Below are 5,000 nucleotides of genomic sequence, written 5' to 3'. Positions count from 1 at the left end.
ATAACAGTAGTAATTATAATAAGGTAACATATATCAACCGTTCTGTCCGTAGGGAATTATAAATGACTTCAGAAACACTCTTTATTTTCATTACCAGACAGACAGACAGACACACACACACACACACACACACACACAAACAGAGACAGACAGACAGAGAAACAGACAGGGAGAGGCAATCGGTTCTAGGGACTTCAGGAACACACCCATATATTTATACATTACCAGACAGACAGACACAGAGACACACACACTGACAGACGGACGTGTTGACAGAGAAGTAGACAGACTGACAGACAGAGTAGCGTAATTAAGTAAATAAATTGCTCTCCATTCATTTGACATTCTAACGCAATTTTAACATGTCGGAGCCTAGTTTTGCCCATTCCCAATCTCGTTATATGTGTAAATGGATACGTGTGTGTGTGTGTGTGTGTGTGTGTGTGTGTGTGTGTGTGTGTGTGTGTGTGTGTGTGTGTGTGTGTGTGTGTGTGTGTGTGTGTGTGTGTGTGTGTGTGTGTGTGTGTGTGTGTGTGTGTGTGTGTGTGTGTGTGTGTGTGTGTGTGTGTCGATGGTTTTTTTTTCTCTAGCTGTATGTGTTTGATGTTTTACGAGGTTATGTTTTTATATACGGATGCATATTTCTCTTTTTATGATATGTTCTTATTTTATTTATTTATGAGCTGTGCCATAGTTAGTTTTCATACATATATATTTTTGTCACTCAATATCCGTGTGTGTGTGTGTGTGTGTGTGTCTCTCTCTCTCTCTCTCTCTCTCTCTCTCTCTCTCTCTCTCTCTCTCTCTCTCTCTCTCTCTCTCTCTCTCTCTCTCTCTCTCTCTCTCTCTCTCTCTCAAGTATTAATTTCCTTCGCCCTCTCATCATTTTTCTACATTCTCTCTCTCTCTCTCTCTCTCTCTCTCTCTCTCTCTCTCTCTCTCTCTCTCTCTCTCTCTCTCTCTCTCTCTCTCTCTCTCTCTCTCTCTCTCTCTCTCTCTCTCTCTCTCTCTCTCTCTCCTTTTCTTCTTTGTTTCCTTTCTCAATATTAACAAACATTCGTCTTTCTTGGCATTTAATTTTTCTTCTTCTTATTTTCTTTATTATTTTTCTCCTCTCTCTTTCTCTCATATTCGCTTTTTTTCCCTTCTTTCCTTCCATTTTTTCTTCCTTTCTTTATCTACTTTTTTCTCTCTCTTTCTTCCCTTTCCTTCCTTCCTTCCTTCATATCTATCTTCTTTCCTCTCTCTCTCCTATCTCTCTTCCTCCCTTCTTCCTGCATTTCCTCTCCTCCGCCTCTTTCTTTTCTTCTCCTCTCTCTCTCTCTCTCTCTCTCTCTCTCTCTCTCTCTCTCTCTCTCTCTCTCTCTCTCTCTCTCTCTCTCTCTCTCTCTCTCTCTCTCTCTCTCTCTCTTATTTCCTCCACTTATTAGCCCGTCATTTCCTCCCTCCCTCCCTTCCCTTTATGACTCCTTACGTCCTTAATTAGAGCAGTCACCCCCATCTGCCTTGTGCCAAAATTATGTATTCACCGCTGAAAATATTTGTGTCCCCGTCTGTCAGTCTGTACGTATGGCTGTGTGTGTGTGTGTGTGTGTGTGTGTGTGTGTGTGTGTGTGTGTGTGTGTGTGTGTATCTCTCTCTATCTGTCTGTCTTAAGTTACCATATCAAACATTAGAAAATATAATCAATGCTAATGTTTGAATAATCCATCCCATTGACATAGCGCGCTGTGAAACTCTACGGAAATGGCTTGCAGGGTTTCATTACCTACTACTACTACTACTACTACTACTACTACTACTACTACTACTTTTTTTTCTACTACAATTTTTACTACTACTACTGCTACTACTACTACTATAGGGAAAGGTTGAGTATGTACTGGCAAGCTTATGATACTGAAGTGATAGTAGTAGTAGTAGTAGTAGTAGTAGTAGTAGTAGTAGTTAGGAAATGGAAATTATCTGCGTTTCTTTTCGTAATTATGAGGAAAAATGTGTGCATTTCTCTCTCTCTCTCTCTCTCTCTCTCTCTCTCTCTCTCTCTCTCTCTCTCTCAGCTAAATATATTCCCTTTAATGTTTTCACAAAACCATGAAAAGAGAGAAAAAAAATCTGCGGGAATGTTTTGTGCAGTGAGAGAAAACGTAAGCTCAATTTTTTCTCTTATTTTTTAACGTTTTTTAGTGTGTATTTTTAGGTTCTAGTGTTGAGCAAGGGCGGATACAGGGGGGAGCCCAGGGGGCCCGGGCCCCCCCAGAATATCTCGTGTATGCGAGTAGTGGGTACAGAACTGACTCGCTTATAATATGCTGCAACTATAATACGGAATGTGTCGTCGGCTGTAGGCATATGCATGGCCCGGGCCCCCCCAAAAAATATTAGATAACTAAATATTTGAGATACCCATGAATTTAGAAAACATAAAATATATTTAAGATTCCCCTAAAAAGCAGGAGAGCTGAGGAGCGAAGCCGGCCGCCACTAGATAGCTCGATCTGGACGCTGTCCTCCAAACTTAAAAAAAAAAAAAAAAAAATCCTCCTCTATAGGTTCCTTGGGCTTTACTATGCGGAGGTGGACGGGATGCTCAGGCAAGACTTAATTTTTTTTCGGTGTCTGATGTAGTTTTTCACTCTCCTGCAGGGCCAGGGCAGAACGGGCACGTGCCCAGGGCCCCGCGCTCTTATGAGCCCCGGACTCGTCTAACAATCTATATACTCGTACAGGGCCGTAGTACGCCGTACCCAGGGGGCGGGGGGGCGGAGGTGTCGGACGATCCCCCCCCCCCCCCATCTGCTAAAATGTCCACTTTCTGAAAGTCAAAACGAAAACTGGCACCTTTCTGTTGCATTTCTCGAGAACTCAGGATTTTCTTTATTTATTTTCAGTATTTAAGTTACGGAATCGTATATTGAATATTATAGAGCAAGATTTAAAGGTCTAGGAAAAGATCTTTGTGACCTCATTCCTCACATGCAGCTTGACGCCACCGCTGGGCTCCTTCTCATCGCCATACGTGATCCCCGCTCTCTCGTTGGACTGGTTGTAATGGAGTGTGTATTGGCGCATACTCTCGTTGTCATCTTTCTATCTCTGTTTCTATCTCTCCTCCTTCCATCTTCTATTTCTATCTTTATATCTCTATTTCTATCTGTCTTACTTTTTCTTTTTCTTTCCTTACCCTTATTTTTCACCTCCTCCTCCTCCTCCTCCTCCTTCTTCCTTCTCCTCCTCTTAAGCTGATATACTTCCCTTTTTTTCCTTTATTTAACTCAATTTCCTCCTCTTCCTCCTCCTTTTCATCTCTCACGCTCTATACTCTTCTCCTCCTCCTCCTCCTCCTCCTTCCATCTTTTTCCCTATCTTTTCCTCTTCCCTTTCTTTCTTAACTAACCTTTTTTTCTCCTCTTTCTCCTCCTCCTCCTCCTCCTCATCTCCCACGTCCTATCTCCTCCTCCTCCTCCTCCAATATTTCTTCCTCCCTTCTCTCCTAACCATATTTCCTTCAAACTATCACCTATTCAAACCTCCTCTTTTCCTCCTCCTCCTCCTCCTCCTCCTTCTCTCCCTATTTCCTTCAGATCTTCACCTATTTCTACCCATTATCGATTTAACATATATTCTCCTTCACTTTCCTTCCCTTCCCTCTTCTTAATCTTCCGTATCTCTCTTTCTCTTATCTTCTTCTTTATTACATTTCCTTTCCTACTTTTCTCCTCCTCTTCCTCTCTCTCTTCTTCCTTCCCATTCTTTCTTTCATCCATTTCTCCTTTCTCTCCATATATCTTCATCCCTCTCTTTTCCTTCCTTCCTTTCACCCATTTCTCCTTCTTTTCCTCTCTCTCCATCCTTCCTATCACACAAATTTCCTTCTCTTCCTCTCTTTTCCCTTTCATTTCTCCTCCTTTCTCCTCCTCGTCTCCATATCTCTCCCTCTTTATCTTCCCTGCTGTCCATATTTCCTGGCTCTCATGCCCTTCAAGTGGCCATATCTCGGTTTTATTTGAGTGCTCCCTTCAATGCCCCCGCCAGCCACGTTCTCTCTCTTTGACCTGGCGGCAAAGAAAATGGGTTCAAGGGTGCCGCCGCCGCTCCACCAATCACCTTCTTGCGAGCGCGTCATGCATAGAAAACGAGGGCCACTTATGCAAAAGATTGGGTGGTGGGGTGTGAGGGGGGGCTGTTTTATTTTCATTTTATTTATTTAATTTTTTTTTGGGGGGGGGGTAAGAAGGGGAGCTTATTGTGTGGTTTGGGAGGGGGAAGAGAGAAAGCGAAAGAAAGAGAAAGACAAAGAGAAAAAGAAAAGGAGAGGAAGGAGAGAAAGAAAGAAACTAATAAAGAAATAAAGAAATAAAAAAGATTTGGAAGAAAATAAGAAAAAAAATAGAGAAAGAAAAAGAAACTAATCACTAACAATCTAATCTTGAAAAAAATCTAAAGAAAAAATAAAGAAAGAAAGAAAACATTGGACTTAAAAAAGAAAGAAAAAAGAAAACGAAGAAAGAGAAAGAAAATAATAAAATCCCTCCCTCTCGCAGAATCTTCCTCCTCCTCCTCCTCCTCCTCCTTATCCTTCTTATCCTCCTTCTCCTGCTCCACCTCTACCCACACGCCACTTACGCTGAATTTACGTCAAAACATGTCATTACAACGCAACAACAGCAGCAACAACAACAACAGTAATAATAATAATAATAATAATAATAATAATAATAATAATAATAATAATAGCAATAGTCACTATGAAAATGCTGTTTGTAATAAGATTCTGAGTATAATATTGTTTACGATGCCATAAAACGAGATAGTGCTTAAGTTATATGGTTGAGGAGAGAGAGAGAGAGAGAGAGAGAGAGAGAGAGAGAGTAGTGAACTGTGTCATGTCAAATTAGTTTAGTTATGGATAAATATAAAAATAGAGCAAGAGAGAGAGAGAGAGAGAGAGAGAGAGAGAGAGGGGCATTCGTCAGTGTGGCTCTGGCCGTGGTGGGAGA

General features: G+C 41.4%; 1 protein-coding gene across 1 annotated transcript in view; it reads left to right on the top strand.

The window, feature by feature from the left end:
* The first annotated feature begins 4,989 nt into the window (after nt 1-4,989).
* Nucleotides 4,990-5,000, top strand: part of LOC126997685 (uncharacterized) — a 30,305-nt gene continuing 30,294 nt past the window's right edge. Inside the window, exon 1 of the mRNA XM_050858909.1 lies at nt 4,990-5,000. This exon is cut by the window's right edge and continues 60 nt beyond it. The gene's annotated coding sequence lies outside the window, so the exon portion shown is untranslated.

This window comes from Eriocheir sinensis, chromosome 12 (genome assembly GCF_024679095.1).
Source record: "Eriocheir sinensis breed Jianghai 21 chromosome 12, ASM2467909v1, whole genome shotgun sequence".
NCBI classification, from domain to species: domain Eukaryota; kingdom Metazoa; phylum Arthropoda; class Malacostraca; order Decapoda; family Varunidae; genus Eriocheir; species Eriocheir sinensis.
The sequence above is the reverse complement of the archived record's forward strand: the minus strand, read 5'-3'. Positions and strand labels throughout refer to the sequence as shown.